The 20,706-nt window shown below is 39.4% G+C and overlaps 1 protein-coding gene across 4 annotated transcripts in view; it reads left to right on the top strand.

The window, feature by feature from the left end:
• The first annotated feature begins 2,070 nt into the window (after positions 1-2,070).
• The window catches only part of SCN2A (sodium voltage-gated channel alpha subunit 2), a 79,158-nt gene continuing 60,522 nt past the window's right edge, over positions 2,071-20,706 (top strand). For all 4 annotated transcript variants that reach the window (XM_030019336.2, XM_030019333.1, XM_030019337.1 and 1 more), the window contains exon 1: positions 2,071-2,351. The gene's annotated coding sequence lies outside the window, so the exon portion shown is untranslated. The remainder of the gene's footprint in view (positions 2,352-20,706) is intronic.

Raw genomic sequence — 20,706 nt, 5'->3', positions numbered from 1 at the left:
GAGAGTGACAGACTGTAAAAGAATTAAGATTACAGAATAAAAAAAATTTAAAAATGAAAACTTTGAGTTTGGGAGAGAGAAAATAGTGTTTATAATGGAGCTGAAATGCATGTTTCTTCCCAGTACTCCTTTAGCTAAATGGTTACTTCACAGCTAAGAATAATATATTAGTATTATTATAAGTAATAAAGATTAATCCAATCTCCAAATTTCTTGTAATACTTTTATCTCACTTTTAATATTTCAGATTTTATTAATTCAAATGTTTTTTGGTTTTTTAGATAGCATAGAAATTCTTGTTTTGCTTATGAAGTAGATTAAATCCATACTTGAAATTTTAATGTTACCTATTCCAATTAAATGATTGTTTTGTGAAAAGTACATTCAATAAGGCTTTAGAATATCAGCTTCACCAATTTAGGCCAACAGTGGACCTCTATCCATTCACGGTGCATTTCCGTATTTATACAAAGTTGCCAAAGTACATTCAAAAGTATTTAAGTTTACGTGCACTTTGGACTCCGGCCATTTTGAAGTGCAAGGTCTTCGTGGAATGCCGAGGTGCGCTGCAGTACCACGGACAGCACCCACCACCCTCCGTTTAAGAGTAGCTTGGGAAAAATTGTCCATACTTTTCAGTGAAATCCTTTTTCAGGGTATAAATAGTATTTTTTATATAAAATAGTATTTTAGAGCAAATTTCCTTAAAACAAGGTCAAATGAGAGTGTATGTTTCTGTGATAACGGGATTTCTAAAACGCTCAGTCCATGCTCACACAATAGGTATTTTGACCTATTACTATCATTACTTGAACTATTTTAGTACTTCGGAGTTCTTTCATGGTCCAAGATCCCATTGTAGGGATTGAACAAGCATAGAAATTGATCTTTTTCCTGAAGAACTGACACTCCAAGGGTTTGTGATAACCATTATGAATGGTTTAAGCTGATACAAATATGAGTTGCTACAGACAGGGACAGTCTCTCCAGCAGTTTCCCTGTGTTGACATTAGTGATTTTTGTGGTGAGTTAGATCATGGATCCTAATTAAAAATTCCATGGTTTTCATCTAGATCCATTCCTAGTTAACTCTTGCACTTTTTCCTCCCCTAAACCCCATGTTTTGGTGAGATGAAATTTTCCTCCACAGCTGAGAGTTGTTGAGCCAGCCCTGCATGCAGGTGGCTGCTAGCTGTTTGATGTGACAGAGCAGGTGTAAGTGATAAAAAAACTTCTAAGGAAATCGAGAGATAAAAGTAGACACACTCAGTTTTACAGCATTTCAGTATAAGGCATCCTTTAGCAACAGTAAATCCAACATTGCTGTCATGGGAATTGTGGCTAGAGACAACTGGGGTGAGGCAGTCAACTTGCATATTAGTTTTTTATAACTAATGGTATCCGGAGTATCAAAGAGCAGTTTCAAGATGCTATAAAATGCAGAAGAGAGCCTTAGATGAAAATAAGTAAAACAGATCACCATAAAAAAACTCTTTCTTGAGCAAAATAGTCCTGGCTAAATCCAAGCATCCATTCGTTTTGTCTTACATAACATTTTTTTTTTCCTCTGGCTTTCAATAAAGGTATAAATATACTTTATATTTTGCAGAATCAATAATCAAAGGGAAAAAAAGCAGGCACCCTTATTTTCTACTGTTTTGTAGTGGTGCGTTCTGAATAAAGAACGACTTCTTTATTTTTAAACATAAAGTGCGTTAGTACGTAGTAAAATAAAGATACCTGGCAGAATGTTGAGTTTTCTGCAAGTACTTCTATACAGATATATTGAAATACTTACTTCATTAATGAAAAAAAAAAAAACCGCTGTGCAGTTTAAATCTCAAACCAATTTTTAAAAATATGTAAGCATTCATTAGTCCTAACCCACTTACTGTATTTTAAAGCTGTATAATCAAGGGCTAATATGCGATTTAAAACTAAAATACAGTTGTTTTGATAGGGTGTTAAGAATCCAGCTGAGCTCATTTCCTTGCCAGTAGGTGGAGCTAGCACGTAATATGCTGCCTCCTTGTTTCCTCCCCCTCATCTCTTCTTTCCCCCCCCCCCCCCCCTTTTTTTTCCCCCATAACCAATTTTCTGATCGATGCTGGGATTCAAAGAGTGAATCTCAAAACAGGAAGCAGACGAAGAGACTACAGAATACTGCAGAGGTTCTTTTGTTGCTTTGACGGGGAGGTTCTTTCTTCATTTCTTTCCTTTTTCATTTTAGTGAAATTAAGAGTTTACAAGCTTCTTTGCCTAGGAACCTGAACCTGCAGTAGAAGGAGCCTCATCATTTACAAGTGTATGGATATTTCTTATGCCATGATTTGTAATTCTCTTTTAATCAGGTAAGACAACATGATATTTAATTAAAATGCTTAGGCAACAAATTCCAGTTGTTTTGTACCAAGATTCTTCTGTTGTGGTGCCACACCTAGTTTTCAATTAATATTAATAGAGCAAGAGGAGAGGAAATAATAGCCATCTTTGCCACTGCATGGATTTTTCATTGTATTTAATTAGGTCTTAGCACAATAACAAAAAATTTTGTTTTCCTTTGGAGTTCTCTGGTGCTATGGGTTTTTTTAAGATTGTATGTTTATAATTAGAATTACTTTTGAGTTTGTATTTTTCATCCTAAGTGTGGTAATTTGTTGCTGGTTTTTGAGGTGGTCATCCACAAGTGTTTTCTTTTTCTAGTGGAGGCTATGTTGGTGCTGTACCCAGAATATAAATTGGAGTGTATTTTAAAGCATAAAAATACATCCCTGGGATTGCCCAGTTTTAATGCAGAAATGTGCTGCTGCTTCTTTATACCATCTTCAGTCAGAGGCTTTCTTTACTTCCTAAATTCATCATTTTGTTTCTGTGAGGTATAAGAGATTTACAGGATTCTCTCCTCCCTCATCTCCCAAAACAGCCTCTCCCTGATGGAAGACAGAATGGAGGACTTGTATGTGACTAAATGTGGTTTTGCACTGCTGCAAATATCATATGAAACACGTGTGTTTTGTGAATTGTTTTATATATATATATGAATGAATTTTTATTGTAAAAACTTCATTCCATATTGCATGAGAAAGAGGGGGAAAAAATGCTCTTTTTGCTATTTTTTTTTTAGATGCATGATACACACTGGGAGAGACAGCAGAATGACTCAGGAGGTGGGAAGCTCATGCAGCACCCCCTGACTCTTCTTTCAAACCTTCTGCTTTTTTTCTTACCTTCTCTTAATTACAGCAATAATTTATTTAGTTGGGAAAAACAACATAGAGATACATTGACTTACACAGTCACAGATCAGAGAAAGGGCTCAGTAGCCAGTATATGAGAAAAAAAAATGTGTGATTAGTGCTTTTTGTTATAAGGTGGTAAGTAGGAAAGCACTTAATCAAAATTTTCACACACCTGTGTAAAGGTAAACTTCTTTTTTTTAGTGGTGATTAGTGAAAATTGCCTGTTGGGATTTGAATGGTAGATGCTGCCTTGGCTTTAGATGTTTCCTTACATACATGTGAAATGTTAAGAAGGTTCACATGCATTCTTGCCATCTATGCGTGTTGCCTGCTCAGTTGTATTTTTCTGATCAATGTTTACAGTATGTATATATGGATATAGCTCAGCTATTGTAGTTCTGAAGATATTTTCACTAGATGGTATAGGATCATCCATTCTTGAACAGATCTGGAGAAAAGATGAAAAATCACGTCCAAATGATCTGCAATTTCCTCCGGTGACAAATGCATTAAAGAAATGGTGCTCCCTTATGTCTATAGGCCCCAATTCAACAACAAACAGGCATGTCAATGGGATGACTCACATTCTTAATATTAGGCAAGTGTATAAGTACCTGGCTCTGTTCTCTTGATTTTTAGACTGCACCAATGCTCAAGGAGAGAATAACTTTTTTTAAGCACAGAAATTTTGCAGTGTTCATAAAATGCAGTTAGTAGGCCAAATGAGCATATAGCTTCAAAGACAAGCTATAGATTTACTTCTACATTTAAAAAATAAAAAAGAAAATCCATCGAGTTGTTACAAGACAAAGGAAAATATTGAAGCTGAATTCTTATGGATTTTTAGTACGTTAATTGTGAACGTCAGTATTTGGGAAATACAAACACATAAATGGCTATAACGTATCAAAGCATGAACCAGTTACCTTTCAGTAGCGATGAAGTCAGATATCTCTGGAGGAGTTCAAGCAAAAGTTGACCCTAAGAGAAAGGTGGCCCTCCTTACCTTTTGTGAAACTCAATTTTAGGGGATATTTAAGCCTTCTCGTTATTTTTGTTCATCTGAATTACTGTAATTGAAGTGTACTCTGTACACATATAAGCATCAGATCTCCGCAGCAGAGACCAGCAGCCCCACTCTGTAGCCAGAGCAAGAGCCCAGCAGCAGTTACCTTGTCAGCGCTGCTTGCTCAATTTCTTCATCGCAGACCTTGATGAATGGATTTGCTGGGTCACTACCTGCTCTGCCCCTGAGTAGCCCCTAAACTCTCCCCCTGAGGGTACAGAGAGGACACCGAAATCTAATACAGCCTATCATCTGCTTGAATCATACTAGGCAGCAAAGAATGCAACTGTAATACCTTCTTATGCATGCAGCTCTCAGCTGGAGTACAAAAATCACAAGCAAGATTTTACTGTGTTGCTTCCATTGTTTTAAGGCTACGCACACACTCACACCAACTTCTCCAGAGGACAGTGTGGATCCTCTGCAGCGGCCGGCCCTGTACTCCCCCAGAGCAGGGGCAGCCCCTCGCCCATCAGAGTCCCCTCACTCCTTTCTTTTTGCCCTTGGCCCTGGCTTGCCAAGCAGGTGTTGGGAATCCCAGAGGCCTCCTTTCTAGAGGCTTCCCGAAGCCACTTGAAAGAATCCATTTCTTGTGCCTCTTCTCCCCTCGCTGACACCTACCAGTCTCAGAAATGCTGGGTTAAAAGACATTTCTGCCAATGGTGGCCTGAATCTCCTGTTCTTCCGTTATTGTCTTTGCAAGACAAATGATGTACCTGATTTCAAAGAGGTGTTAACGAGGGGAGGCAAATGATGTTGTGAATCATTAAATACCACAAGGATAAGAATCATAAAAAAAAGCTAAGGAGGAAATTGATGATTCTGTAGTCACTGCATGTTTGGGAAGATGTGCAGTAAAGAAGGTTTGGGACCAAAATACTAAAAGAGGATAATTTAAAGAAACATTGAATAACAATATTCATGTTACTCAGGTCAGATTCTTATTTTTTCAAGCTTGCAACTTTACCTCTCTTATTTATGCTCCTGAACCTACTATTGTTCCTTTTTTCTACCCTTACCTCCAATTTAAGTTAGGCTGCTTCCTCTTTCTGCCTCTAACTGGTTTGGGACCAGCGGAAGGGCTTTGCTTCTGCTCCTGGTTTCAGCATTTGATGCTTCAGCAGCTATTGCTGTCAATTATACTGAATGGGCTGCTAATGCTAGGCAGAGACTCAGTCAACATGTGGCAGCTCTGTAAGTATTTACTGCAAGCCGCTAAGAAGCTTTTTCTGAGCATATTTAGAAATTATTTTAGAGAAGTGCTGAATCGCCAGATTTCAATAAATTTAAAAAGGAGCAACAAAATTCAAAGTCTTATATTGCCTGAGCCGCCTACTTGACAAAATTCAGAGTAAAGAGGTTGTAGCAGAAGTTCTCAAAAAATGGCTGGAAGTATATTTTAATGTCACAGTATTACCAACATACTCATTAAATAATCACAAAAATAGTTTTAAATATTCCTATTAAAAAATCAACAACATAGATTAATTGTTCTTGCCTTTTGGCTTCTAAACTTGTAGATTAGTGGAATAATACTTTCAAACTTTTCCCAATAAGTCAACTACAAATGTACTTTTTCTATTAAGCAGTGAAGTTTTTGTTGTTGGTAGCATTCAAGCTGAAAGAAATAAGAAGTATCATGAGGATACATGGTTCCACATTGTCAAGTTCAGCTTTTCTTTGTAACTTCTTTGAAAGAAGTATCTCACCATTTATAGTGTCATTAAAGAAAGAAATCGGGATGAGGCCAACAGTGTAAACAAGTTCAGTCTCAACAATTAATGTTTCGCAAAGCTGAAGGCATTAGGAAGAGATTCTCATGATGGAAACTATTAAGCAAACAAAACTGTCAGCTCTGTTCATACTACATAGAAAAAAAGTCCAAAAAATATTAAAAAATCAGCAATAACTTATTTTTTAGATCTCTCCATCTGAAGTTCGGTGATTGTTTCTGTATGAAGATTCCTTGGATATTTTTTTTTTATAATTCTGATCACAGTTGCTTCTTGATTCTTAGGTCAGCTTCCCTTAAATGTGGGCAGAATCTGATTTTGGCCAGATGAACTGTTCTTGAACTGCTAATATTAACCAGTTCTCATTCATCTTTCTGGAGATCCTCACAAGTACTTCCAATTGTGTGGTAAAAATGGAGAATTCTCCCATCAAGAAAGAGGATCATGTTCAATAAGATAATGATTGCTCTATGCAGTGTATAGTCAGTTACCTTACTTGGACAAACTGATAACATATAACATGAGCAGACATGCATTTTAAGACAGTGGATGTCCAGGTTTTGAACATACAGCAAGTGGTGTTCTCATGGTCTAACATGGACCTGTCATATGACAGGAGATGCCTGATTTTTATGCCATATGGTGCTGCTTGTCTGGTCTTAAATAACATGCAGCTTTTGAGTACATTTAGAAGATGTCAAATGACCTGCTGTAGCTAAAAAATTGGGTACCATTCAACTCTGCAGTAGAAAGCATGACTGCAGTGGGTAAGCCAGCTCTCAGCTTAGTACTTTGGTTTCAAAGGCAGTATATGTGCTTTATAGAACTGTACCAACCCACCTGATTATTTTGGTTACTCATTTGGCCTGCTAGCCTACCAATCCATAGCTTTCCAGTCACTGGTATGGAGCTAACTGAATTAAAGCTACGATATTTCCACGTCTACTGCTGTCATTCCTCTGACAGCGGTGCGAATTTTGCTTTAGTTAAACTATTACCAGCAGGCTTTCAGAGTGGGGCAGAAACAGTCCTCCTGTTTGAATGGGTGTTATTTATACATTAATTTTTTTTCTATACCATCCTCACCATGTCTCACCCTCCTCAATGTAACTGCAAAATCCTCAGCAGGCTTTGACCCCATGTAGTTTTGTTTGATGATAAATGTAAATGATTCACTCTGAAATGAGGAGTCTGACTCAAGTTCTCTAAAGCGATACACCGTGTTCTAGACTCACCCATTTGTCTCGGTAGGATCGCATATACATTAGGAGCCAGATTCCACATATGTATACAAAATGGAGTCAGATGCATGCAAAAAAATTTGACAGTCTGTGATCTCGAGGAGAATAGTGGCCGGAGCTTAATGCATTGTACACTGCATACAGATAGAGCAAGGTCAGAAAGAAGTGTCCTTTCCCTAGACACTGTGGTCTGAATTTGCTGTTTAAAAATGAGTTCCATAAACAGGTGCCACCAAAAAGAAGGCTGAAGTAGCACCTGAGAATCTAAACAGACGATGTGCTTATAGGGAAGTGTATGGTAAATTTCTATACAACCACAACTATTATGAAACAAGAACTCTGCCCAGGATATTTGAAATTTGACAGCTGATCTCGAAGTATATTAATCGTATTTTGTTTATTTGTAAGTATTTGTACCAAATGCAAACCAGTGGAAAAATCCTACCTCTTGGGCCACAAGGCAAGCTTTGTTAGATCAGTTCTCCCCCCTGGAAGTCTTTGGTGAGGTTGTTCGAACTGGGACTGTGGCACACAAGGTCATATCGCAGGAGTGTAACAGGTGTTATTTGTAGAGTGTGTGACCTCCATATGTTTTCTCTTTACTGAGAGTCAATAATGAAACCATGGAAACTAAAAGATAAGTACTGATACCAGGCAGAATGAAAAAATCTTCCATCTCTAGTTGTGTTAACCTGAAAGCAGACATAAGGCAAATACTGCACAATTGTTTCCAGATTGAGACTTCAGTGATGGCTGCACAAACATCCTGATGGCAAATGCATTTGCACAGGTTAGATTTTGCAGTGCAGGGGCAGGTTTCTATGTTGTAGAATGGGAAGTACCACAAAAGTGCTGATGGTAGACAGCCTCCTAGGTACCATGATAATACTACTGAAAAATTCTCCTAGTAAAGCAATGAGAATACGCTTTGAAAATACTGGGGTGCAGGATGAGCTAAAGTTTAATTTGGCTTCTGGAAAATGGAAAGCGCCCAATTTTACTGTCAGTAGTAATGGTAAGATGCAAATCTTTAAAGTTACTAAGGAAATCAATTTGATTAGGAAGCAATAGACTGTAAGTGTTACTGGGCCACATTTATGAGAGTCACTTTTCAATAGAATAACATTTTACATCTTGCAAACAGTTTGCTTTTGTAGCTTTGTTGGCTAAACATATGCAACAGTCAGAACATTTTCAAGAGTTATTGTTTCAAATGATTTTTTTTACAATATTTTCCATTAGAGTTAACATTTAAAGCACTCCACAGCCTTTAAAACATTTGTGACTGTAAAAAGATATTTGTGCTTTTGCCAGCTGTAGTTTTTATGAATTACATGATCTTTGATCTGAAGCAAAGCTTCAGCCCTCTGAGCCAAGCTGAAGGCAGGCTAGTCTTTGCACAGAGAGAAATCTGTTACTCTACTCCACCAGTATCCTTCAGGGGAAAAAAAAAAAAAAAAAAATTAAACTTGAATGTAAGCCTCAGGGTATGAAGATGATGACCTTTAATATTATATAGGACACTTGGGTGCTGTTACTCATGCTGATATCCTGCTCGCTGGAGTGACAGAGGCTGGGAACCCAGAAGCACTCTCCATTGCTGGGAAAGGGATTATATAGCTTTTCTCAGTAGTGACCTCACTTCCAAATTAGTTTAAGGATTCACATGTTCTCAAAATAATCTGTCCTTAGTGAGAAAGATGATGGATATGATGCAGAAATTGAGTGAGCTGGTATACATATTGTGAAGATGGGCAAACATCTCTGAAACAGTGATAAGGAAAGGAAATATCCAGTGGGAATCTAGATAAGAATGATTGATGGGGGGAAAGCAATCAAGTGTAGGGGGAAAAAGAGAAATTTTAGGAGGGTATACAAATCCAGTTCATACGAGAAAAAAGTAGCATCCATTGTAAAGCAAATATTGAAACGTGTACCTGTGTTCCTGTACGGAGGTAAGCAGTATGGTGTGCATGGCTCCAGTGGGAAGATCTCCTTGCAGTGGTGCGGCTCCAGAGTGCAGGTGATACTGTGAGCAAGGAATGCTTGAGAAAAATCTTTGGGGAGCTCTTGCATTCCCTCTAATCAGAACCCGTTTTGCTGGCTGATAGTGGGAAAGGAAAAACTCTCCTGAGGAGGTTTTCTACATCCGCTCCCTTGCTTTATTCACATGTACCAACAAATGCAAATGGAATATACTCCAAGAAAAATTACAGTTAGGAAATTATTCCAAACTGGAGTAAATTGTCGAACTCCACTGAACAATTCTCAGTTCCAAATCACCCAGCTACAAAGGGCTGCACTTGTATTTTAGCATAGACTTTTGTAGATTATCCTGAGCAATCCTTCTTTTCCCCATAGTTATAAAATGATACTATAATGAACAAGCCTCCCCTCCTTTTTTTTTTTTTTTTTTTTTTTTTTTTTTTTTTAAAAGCTACCTTGAAACTGAATCTGCTTTTTTAAAGACAGTAATTGAACTTTACAGCTGTTGGTTCTCTGGTTTGTTTCCCAGAGGTTTGATGAGGTTTTCCCCCTCTTATGAAAAAATTCAGGAGCTAAAATAGATTAGTTTTGGGCAGATATAAGGTATAACTGTTCAGCTTTCTATTTCTGGCACATTCCCCTACTTAAAAGGAAAAGTGCACAGGAGTTTTCTTAACTTCACTACCCAGGAAAGTGATGTCTAAGTATAAAATAAGGCACCCATGTTTTTGCAATAATGCTTTGTCATCAGGCAACTTACTAAGGGACTCTCATGAATTTGGTGTGTTCCAGCTGAGGCTCATGTTAAATGAGGGGACTTTTATAAGCCATACCGTGCAGAATGTCAGAATAAACACTCATAATGATCTCCTCTGATCCTACATTTATGAATATGTGTTGTTCCCTCAGGCCTTTCAAGTTTCTTGATGGAATAGTTACATTACCTTTCTGCTCTTACTTAGTTGCATATGTCTGCCATATGCACTTTGTCCGTCAGGATAACTTGATCCATAAAGATGTTTTTATAGTGTTCAGAATATTCTCAATTAATGTCTTGGTATGACAGTTAGGTTATCAGGACACTATAAAAGGCAAGCAGAAACTGGGCCTGGCAAGCTCTTTCAGGTTTTCTTTTAATGGCATTTCTATTTAATTGTGGGCCAATTAACTACTTGGTTTCCTTTCAGAAAAAAGAAATCTTTTAAATTTAATAGACAGTTGTTTAATGCTTCCTAATGCTGTATATCTGACTGAGCTTTTCATTTCCCAGAGAAACAAACATGCTGGTCAGGTCACCAGGGACTAGTGGTGATGTTTGCTGTCTTCCTTTGCATGGGAGGTGGTGGGGATGAAGCTGGAGCTCTTAAGTTTTCTAATGGTTCCTGTATGATGGTCTGGGAAATGCTATATAACAACTCAGCTGTGTTCTGCACAAGTCACCAACCATATTATTCATCATGAGATCTAATTTCATGCTGTTTGGTTTAATTTTTCCTTTTTGGTTGCCAAATCTTGAATACACATCCAGCCTTATGTGCCTCACACTGGTGACATCTTCATTTAAAAGACATACTTACTCAACTGTAGGGATGCCTGTACTGTGACGTTTTGGACAGCTGGCAGAACTGTAATAAATCATAACTATTAAAATTTACTGTAATTAAAATATATGCTAAGTACTATAACAGGAATATTCAGTTCTCACCCTGCCTCTGTTAATGTGTATTGGTATGCAAACCACTTATATTTTCATCTGTCATTCTGTTTCCAAAACCACATGTGGTCCTGTTTCTCAAAATGTAAAGTGGGACTAATGTTAATAGGTGCAAAATAAGTGGCTGATATTTAATAAAGAGGTGTGGAAGTATAACGTTCCACTAAATACTTCACATTTTAAAAATTGCATTAAAAGTATGTTAGTAAGTGGCACAGTTGAGCAGTCAGTTATGGGACACTGAATTAAGGCTCTCTTTACATTCTGGAAATCAGCCACATGATTTGTAGCCACCTATGAAAAGAGCAATTTGAGTGAATTGCCTGCCATCATATCTGAGTACTGAGTAGGATTCATCTCATCTCTCACTCTCTCCCTTTATAGTCAGTGGAGAGAAACAGGCACTTCTAGGGCACAACTTGCCTCACCTTAAGGTAAATATCTAAAATAGGTCAGTAGAATTGCCTTTTAAAGGACCCATTTTTCTCCAGTGAATATGAAGGTACTTTAGATTGGCTTAGATGTGGATGCCTACAGATACAGACATCTGACGCCAGAGAAGGTGAATCCTACTCGTGACACAGGCAGAGGTGACATCCAGTTCTCCAAGACAGCATACGGACCTTACACAAAAGACAGTATTTTTTTGCCCACGTCGTTATTGTCCCTTTTCCCCTTCCCACTAGTCACTTCTCCCAATCCATGTGCAGCACCAATGAATCAAGGAAGTCTCCTCCAAAACACATCTCACTGCTTTTAAGAGCTCGTCAATATTGTATACTACAGAAGACAGTGAATGTTGCATTATAGTATCTACTGACGAATGAACCAAAAGTAAGGCAGATCTCAATGCTGTCATTTGAGTCCTCCTTTCTGCAGTCATAGGTGTTTTTTATTGGAGTGTTTGTACACAGTTTTAGGGAGACCATATTGGTACCCATATGAATGATCAGGAGTTATTGAATGTACGTTTATACATACTTTACAGACCTCTGAACTTATCATCTTTATAGTTCTGTATAAACTCGTTTTCAGATCTTTTTGTCCATCCTTCCAATTAACTCCAGTTCAGTTATCTCAGCTTTTTATTCCCTGTCTTGCCCATTCAGTCCAAGCTTTTTTGCTTTGTCCTATCATCTCGGTTATACTGGCTCCCCTCTACTCCCCTTCCCTTTTCCTTCACTTTTTTCCAGCCTGGTCTCCTGTGAGGTCAAACTGATCAACCTAGATGTTTTTCTTAGTCATAATAATCTACAAGTCTTTGTGCTTTTTGTGTCTCTGCAATCAGCCTCCAGGACAGCTAATTTTGAGGCAATTTTCTTTATCCAGGCAAACAGTTCTTCCACACGTTATTTCCCTGCAGGTTTTTTTTCTGCTGCCAGTCTTTAATCCCAGATATGTCTCCCTTTCTTCCTATCTCACCCCTTTTCCTTCTGTATTTCCTTTTTTTTTTTTTAATAACCAACGTGTAGGATCATTAAGAACACAAAGATGAAAGGATTCCCACTCTTAGGTCAGCACAGTCCACACAGACACAGGCTTCAGCTGTAGGAAAATCCCCTCAGCTGGATGCTGAAACTTTAACAGAAAAGGCATTATCTCTGGAATTCACACCTTTAAACCTCTGGGGTGGTCTTCCAAATATATGCAAACTAATTTTTCAAAAGTTTTCAGCTCTGGGCAAGTATTATAGATATCACTCCAGTAGAAAATAGTCCAAAATGCAGAATGCTGTTCTGCAAAAAGTTCTGCAGGCTTCATATTCATGCTTTGAAAATTGGCAGCTATAACATTTTAAAGAGAAATATATATGCATAGCTTTTTCTTGGAAATAGTTGCATCATTTGAGTTGAAGCTTCCCTCCAAAAATCAGCCTGAGGCAAAAATGGAAAATTTTAGCCCCAGTGCTTCAAGTTTGGCATAATCGAGCAAGGGAAAGGGGGGAGAGGGGGAACAGGACAGGTCAAGCATCTCGGTAATAAACAGCACTGCCAGCCTCATCTGTAATTATCATGAAACATGACAACCCGTAACTAGTAGCTGGCTTGGACCCATCTGCACTCTATCCCTAAGGATATAGTAACAACTGCTAACCCATAAACAAACCATCAAAAGAATAAAAGAATATTTAAAAGTAAGTATGGGACCTCATCTATAACTTATTTTCCAGAACCACCGAAATCACTTTGCTTCTGGCTTATTTGAAGTGGGACTTCCCTGAAACAAAGCCAGCTCTTCCATTCCAGTGGCAAAGAGAATCTGGTGGAGACCACGCATGGGAAAGGGAGTTGTGCTTTTTAGTTGTGCTTTTTGCTGTCTCTACCTGCTTCAGAGACCTTGATATGTTTCCAGGTGCAGCTATGTAGTAGGACATGCAGGTAGGGGCATGAGCATTGCTGATGAGGAAACACAGTCTGCGGCATCCTGCCCTTGGACGCTGATGGATATCCAGGGAGTTAATGCTTCTTTCAAGCTGCATTAACTCCTGCAGGATCCCCTCAGCAGCTGGTGCTGTGCAGCTGCAGGGAGCCTGTCAGTGGCAGTGCAGTTCCCAGAGGAAAATTCTCATATGTTATCCATGGAGATGTTTGTTTCCCCCATGTGGGATGGTCCTCACGCTTTCCGTGTCTATTGTGTTTTGGTTTTAGAAATAAGTTCCTCAAGAGGCAGTTGTGTTTGTTACTAATAAACTATCTTTGCAATTGCAGGCCTATTTAGAGAACACTCCATTTAGATTCGGGTTTCTTTATCTTGTAAAGTTACAAATTAGATACGTACCTCCTGATGCTCTCTCACCTATACCAAAGCTAAACTCAGGGTTATTTGGCATGTGGGGGAGGAGGTTATTTTTTCCTAAAAACATACCAACAGCTTGAAATCAGGACATCTTTTAAAAGCGGAGATGATGTAAAAACTGTCCCAGCACCCCACTCCCCATGTCTGTTTCTGCGGTTTTACAGTCACCATTTCCTATTAAAAAAAACCCAACAGCAACAACAAAAAAACCAAAACCACAACCACCCCCACATGAAGAAGGGGAATTGGCTGACTGCAGACAGTAACCGGCGTGGCTATCTGTATCCAATACAGACAGTAAACAAATTTAGCAGGAGGAGGGATGTCGATCCCGCCGGTTCCTTCCCGCCTTGGGGGTAAAGCCTGGATTTGGCACCAGCCGTGCTCAGCTCGTGGGACAGAGGGGACCTCGCTCGCCAGGGCTCCAGCTTCTGCCCGGGCGAGGGCTGGCCCAGGGCCTCAGCTCTTCCTCGCTGGTGACCCCGAAAGGCGGATTCACCTCAGCCCCGCGGAATGAGGCCCCCCCCCCCTTCTCCACGGCAGCCCCCCTCCCCCCTTCCACTTCTGCCTCTGTAACCCAGCCTTTAGCTACCCAACGCTAAATGCCTGCTCTTTTCCGCCCCCCTGCTTCTCCCGTTTGATTAGGTCCTGCTGAAGCAGGCAGGGGAAGCCTTCCTTCTGGAAAAAACAGTCTGCCTGGAGCAGGTTTTCACGGGGTGTCTCCGCAGCCCGCGGGCGGCGGCGGCGCTCCCCCTGCGCCGCGCCGCGCTGCGCTGTCTGCCAGGCCGCAGCGCGGGTGCCGCAGCCGCCGGGCCGGTTGCTAGGCAACCTCCCCTCCGCGCCGCCATTGCGGAGCCGCGTCCCTTCACAACCCAAGAGCTCCCCGTCCGTCTCCCCAGCAGGCTTTTCACTCGGCGTTGGCGTTTCGAGCGACGCGAGGCTGCCCGTCTTCGCTTGTTGTAGCGCGGCGTGGCAACGGGAGGCGATGAGGTCCAGGGCGGAGGATCGGCTGCCGCACCTGAGGCGTCCGGCGGCTGGGGCGGGCTGGGGAGGTGGCAGCCCGGGTGGGCTCGGCACTGCGGCCTGCGCTCCGGCCTGCCTTCCCTCTCGTTTTCCGCAGCGCCCGTGTTGCTGGCTTGTTGGCCCTGCGAGGTTAAAAGGAGCATGCGGGTGGAAGCGGTTTGGGGTTGAAGTGGAAGCCGGTTGCCACATTTTACCGAAGTGGAGGGGTCCTCGGCCCTTTGTCCTTGACTTGAGGGGAGTTTGGCCCAGCTTCGCTGTCAGAGCCTGACCTGGGCTCACGTAAGCGTTAACTGAAAAAGCACGGTTTTCTTCAGGTTGTGTTTGCAATAGAAGACAGTGAGAGGCTATAAAAGTGGAAACGCACAGTATTTTCCACAATCACTTGTCGGTAGGTTCAGAATCATGATTGATGTTGTTCATCTAAAATTGCTAGGTAGTTGTTAGGGGGATAGTAAAATCTCCTATCTACCTGGTGTCTTTTATCCGAAAGGTTATAAATTATAGATGATTGAATTTTCTGTAGCTGTGCTGTAGTTAAGATTAATGGAGATTTCATTCTAAACATCTTTACGTAATGCCCATACTGGGAATGTTAAACTCGGGGTTCTGGTTTGTCAGGAAAGAAATCGCAGCATGTTTTATTAACAGCATAAGTAGTCAGCACATTCTCCTATTCAGGCATCTGGAAATATCTAGCTCATCCCATACATATGGCACTTCTGTTATCATTACATCTTTGAATTGTACAGTCACTCTCCCCACACAAACACACTAAAAATGGATGTATCTTTACCCTGACACTTAAGTTACACAAGAATGTACTTGTGGGCATACATTTCTCACAATGGATATCAGAGCACAGATTGATTTGATGAAAAGACCACCTCAGCTAGATGGCTGAAAGGCCTTAATCACTTAACCAGCTTCATTAGGGATTTGATGAATGCTCTTCTCAAATTGCTTTGTCTCCCACATTGCTGTTTGCTCTGGAGACAGTATATTTCTTTTTTTGTAAAGAGAAACTTGAACTGTTGTTTTGAATCTTTCTCAGGTGTGCATTGCTCTTTGTTTTTTCCTCTGTTCATGGAGTAGTGGAGGAGCTCATCTGAGTCTGGCAGAAAGCTTATTCACTGTATACAAAAAAAGTTAAGAATGGTATTTTCATGAAGTGAAAAAAACATTGTCTAATGCTAGAAAGAAGGACTTAAGGGCCTCTTATCTGGAAAAACAAATAGTTTTTTGTTCATTCACTGACATTTGATTGAAAATCAGCAATTGTTCAGAGACCATTTCTGATAAAAGAGGAAAATGGAGTATGTAACTATAACCAAATGCAAGTCATTGCCAGTTATTGGCTAACAGTAAGTAAAGATAACAATCAACTGATTTTTACCAATTTATTTTTCATACTTCCTTGGAGTACATCTTGCCATAGCCCTGTGGGCAGTACCCTGAAATAAGTTTTAGAGAGAGCAAGAAAATTGATTTGAAGGAACCCCCAAACTTTCCCAATAGAGGTCTTTGTATACCTATTTTCATATTAGATGATCCTTGCCATACTTTTTGCATAAAATGCTGTCCTGATGTCATGATGTCCATGTTGAAAGGCAGAGGGTGATCCAGGTCACCTCCTGATCTTGGAACAGCAGTCCTGAGGCTGCTGTAACTGAATGCTAACCCAATTTGATCCCTAGATTTGCTAGTGTTTGGGCATTTTAATAAATCCTTTTGCTTTTTTATCCTACCTATACAGGGTTCTACACCAGGTACAGGATATGTGCTAATACTTGTTGACTGTACAATTGTTAGAGCTCTGTTCAGCTCCAGCATTGGAGCACTGAAGATCAGTTTATTCATACTCCGGTGCCTTAAGCCCTATTGAGCTTCGCACTTAGGAGAAGCACTAAAATTTGGAAGGCACTGTAGATAGCTAGTCCTCTGCACTCTAAAAGTGAGAGGACATACTAAGCTTCTCAATTTCTTTCTTGTAGTGTGATGGATCAACTCTCTGATCTGTCTGAAATCTGGCCACTTATTTGTAGTTTGCAGCCAGACCAGTGAGCTGATCTGGCTAAAATGCAGAGGTGCAGAAGTGCTCAAGCCAGCACAGTGGGAAATGACCAGGGTTAACAGTGGGTGGAGAATGGGGCTGTACCTTCTGAAAGCACCATCTCATATGGGCTTAAGATTTTCAGAAACTGCATTTTCAAAGGTGACTTGCTAGTTATACATCCATTTAAAATGTTGGACAATGTGTAGGAAGCTGTATTTTTATATAGCTCTTCTAAGAGCCGTTTGGAAAAATTTGTTGTATAGAAAAACCTACTGTTCAAGTCTCACAATTCAGCACATAGATACTGTATGAAGAGAACTCTGTCAGAGCTCTGACTACTGAACATACCATGCAGCTAGTATGAAACACACAAACCTCAAGCACAGGAAAATTGATTTTTATTTGCTGTCTACTAATTTCAGCAGTGGAGTAGTGAGACCATAAATCTTAGCAGAAATACTGCACCAGCTGTAAACCTTCCACCTTCAGACAGGGCAATCACATGTTATACAATCTTTCATGCACTGCCATGGGGTGCTGACACATCCAGAAAGGCTATAGCCCTTTGAGACACAACAGGGTTTTTTCCAGCATTTATCTTACCCATGTATAGGAATAGCAGTGATGCAAGGTGCAAGTAAGAGAATGGAGTATGAAATAGCTCTTCAAACTTGATTGTTTTAATTTCTCTTTGTCAGGCTAGGGCAAAAGGAAAATACTGGAAGGAGAGAGAAGTAAATAAAGAGAAACTGGGGGCAGACCTCTCCTATTCCACACCAATGCTTCCTTAGGCACTCTTGTCTCTTTCTCTGTAAAGAAGTCCTTGGGACTTTCCTGCATGGGATGACACTTTTTTCTATCCTGCACCCCCCTGGCTCTTCAAGAACTTTCTCAGCCAAGAGTGACTGAAATCATCCCCCCTTCTTTTCTGCCTCTCTGATACATAAACAATAAGCTCTTGCTCCCTTGAGGCCTGGGGAGAAACATAACAGATGGAGCAGCACAAAACCATGAGAAACCTATGCTTATTAAGACCCTAAAACAGTGAGGGCCTGTTATAAGTTTCATGATTCTCATCCTGATCAGTTTTGCTACAAATCTCACACTCATCACTGGTCTTTCTTTTTACAGCGCCTAGACTTTCTTAAAGCCCGTGAATGATTGTGGTGTGTCTACTCTGTTCATTCTCTATTTTCACTGGTAAAATGTTTTCCTAATAAATCCCTCTTGCGCAGTTTAGTCCCACAACCTGTTTGCCTGTATGCCAGATAAAAAGAAAACAAATTCCTCCTCTTCCTTGGAAGAGCTTTCTAGACGTATAAAGATTGTCATTGTATCTTCCATCAATCTTTTCAATGTAAAATTAAGACAGAAAGAATGCAAATAAATCCCACAATTCCTTAGATGTTTTCTCATAAATTATGTTTTTATTGCTGTGATCTGAATTCTTTCTAGGTGGCCCCCATATTTTTTGAAATGTAGTAACCAAGTTGGACATACTGCTCCAACTAGAAGAGTAGAAGATCGTTTCACAACTTTATGAATCCAAGTACTTGCTTTTGTTTTTTTTCTTTTGCAAGGTTGGCATTTTTCACTCATGCTTGGTTTGTGATGCAGTAAGTACTCCAGATCTTTTCCTGCAGACCTATTGGTGAGGTTGTGTTCCTCATCCTGTAATTTTTCAGTTATTTATTCTTGCCTAAATATAAAACATAGGATTGTATGTCTTAAATTGCATCATATTTTGAGACCATTTCGTTATTTGTCAGGACATTTTAAATTCTAATACTGTCCTCCTGTTCACCTGTAGCCCTCCCAGTTCATGTCATCTGCAAAGCTAGCAAACATGTTTTTCAGTCATCTAGATCACCATGATTAATTTAGTAGTATAGTGTTTTAAGTAGCATGGGGGGAAGAGGTGACAGGAATTTCTTTAGATTCAGTGCATAAGATTAAATGTATACTATTTACAAGAAGAAAAAGCTCCCTTTTCCCTCTTCTACCTTTTTAAATGCAAAAAATACTATCTCATTTTAGAGCATAATCTTCAGATTTTTTTTAAGATTAAAATTCTTAGAGTAGTACTAACATTTTGCAAACTATAGCAAATACCACAGTAACCTACGCTTTGGTCAAAGTTGCTCATCATCATTATAATTTTAGGACAGAATTTATTTAAAATTTAATTAATTGTTTCAGCAAAGAAAGTGGAAATATGCCAATGTAATTTGCTCGTATCATGAAGTTGGGAGGCATTGTCACAGAACAAGCAAGCTACTACACAGAAAGGACTAGATGAGTTTGATGACTGGTGTTACTGGCATGAGATGAAATTCAGAACTATAAATGAAAAGTCATGCACTTAGGGACAATTCTAATATAGTACAGGAACACACAGCTGGAGAGTAAAAGCATCACAGAACCACAGAATGATGGCAAGTTGCCACATGGGTACATTTTAATGTTTAGCTTTAACATTGAACAAAGACAGTTAATTTTTACAGATTTCTGAGGAGAAGCTGGTAATCTGTTTTCCTTCTGATTTTATTAATCAGGATTGTCTGTAGATGAAGGGCTTCTAGATAGGCAGGAAAAGACTCAGAAGTTTCTCTCAGCTCTGTCCTGTCAAAAATCCTTCACCCTAATGTAGAGTTTCTTTACATATGACACTGAACACTTCTTCAACTCTACCCTTTATATGGGCCATGAGTGTTTTGCCAAATGATTAAAAGACAAAGTCCGCTTGAAGCGTTCAGATGTGCCACAGTACTGGGGAAGTGGATACCACTGGTGATAAAATTATTCATAAAATATACCCATGGCTGTAGGTAGGAAGCTAGACAGCAGTGAGAATTTACCTATTACCAGAATTCTTATTCCATGTTTATATTTTAGGTAAATTTTGACCATGTTTGAACAATAGTTTTTAAATGTAGATTATGTTGAATTGGGTTTTGATTGATATTTACTATCTGATTTGATCATTTTCTCTTCCTGTCTCTACTAATTTTATCTATTACATTTACTATAGCTATGTAGTATCTAATTATTTTGATCTATTTTAAGGATTGTTACTAGCTTCTCCTGATGTACTACTGTGGTCTCCTCTTTAGAAGTATATATATTTCTCTTTTAGATTGCAAAGATCATATTGCATTTCCTGCCTATTCTGTCTCTCTAAAACACTTGTTCTTTTCACCTTACAGCCTAGTAAGACTGTAGACCCAAGCATCTAAGGCAATGGGATACAATGTCCCATTGGCTATTTCCTTTTCATCTTTACTTTTCACTGTCCTTCCTAATGCTATGCATGTAGGTTGTATAGCACTGGTGGAAATCAAATTGAGATCTCAGGTAATTTCAGGCCCATACAATAAGAAACAAATAATCAGACACTTTAACTTAATATACCATTAACAGCAGAATGAAGCTCCTTTTCCATATTGTGTGAATTAGCCCAGCTTTTCCGGTACTTGGTTTACTGTAACTTTAATAAGCAGCTGCATAAACACATACGGACATATCCACACATATAAATAAACAAAATGCTTTTGTAGTTAGAAGCTCCTTTACTCCTTTTGTGAATCTGTGCTGTCTCATAATCCTCTTATTTTGAGACTGCAGAGCAGCTCCAAGTAAGCCACAGTCTTAATTAGAGCCAGCCAGAAGTTTTCATCCAAAGCTTTTTAACAAAAAAAAATTGGTTACATGGAATTGTTTGCAAAATTTCTATTGATTTCATTGAATCATTTGTGAAATTAGAAAACCCTATCAAATAAAAGACTTTTCTAAAAAGGCTTTTAACGTTATTTTAAAATATTGCATAATGTTTAAATTATTCAAAAGCAAATCAAT

The sequence above is a fragment of the Aquila chrysaetos genome, chromosome 6, assembly GCF_900496995.4.
Source record: "Aquila chrysaetos chrysaetos chromosome 6, bAquChr1.4, whole genome shotgun sequence".
NCBI classification, from domain to species: Eukaryota; Metazoa; Chordata; class Aves; order Accipitriformes; family Accipitridae; genus Aquila; species Aquila chrysaetos.
The sequence above is the reverse complement of the archived record's forward strand: the minus strand, read 5'-3'. Positions and strand labels throughout refer to the sequence as shown.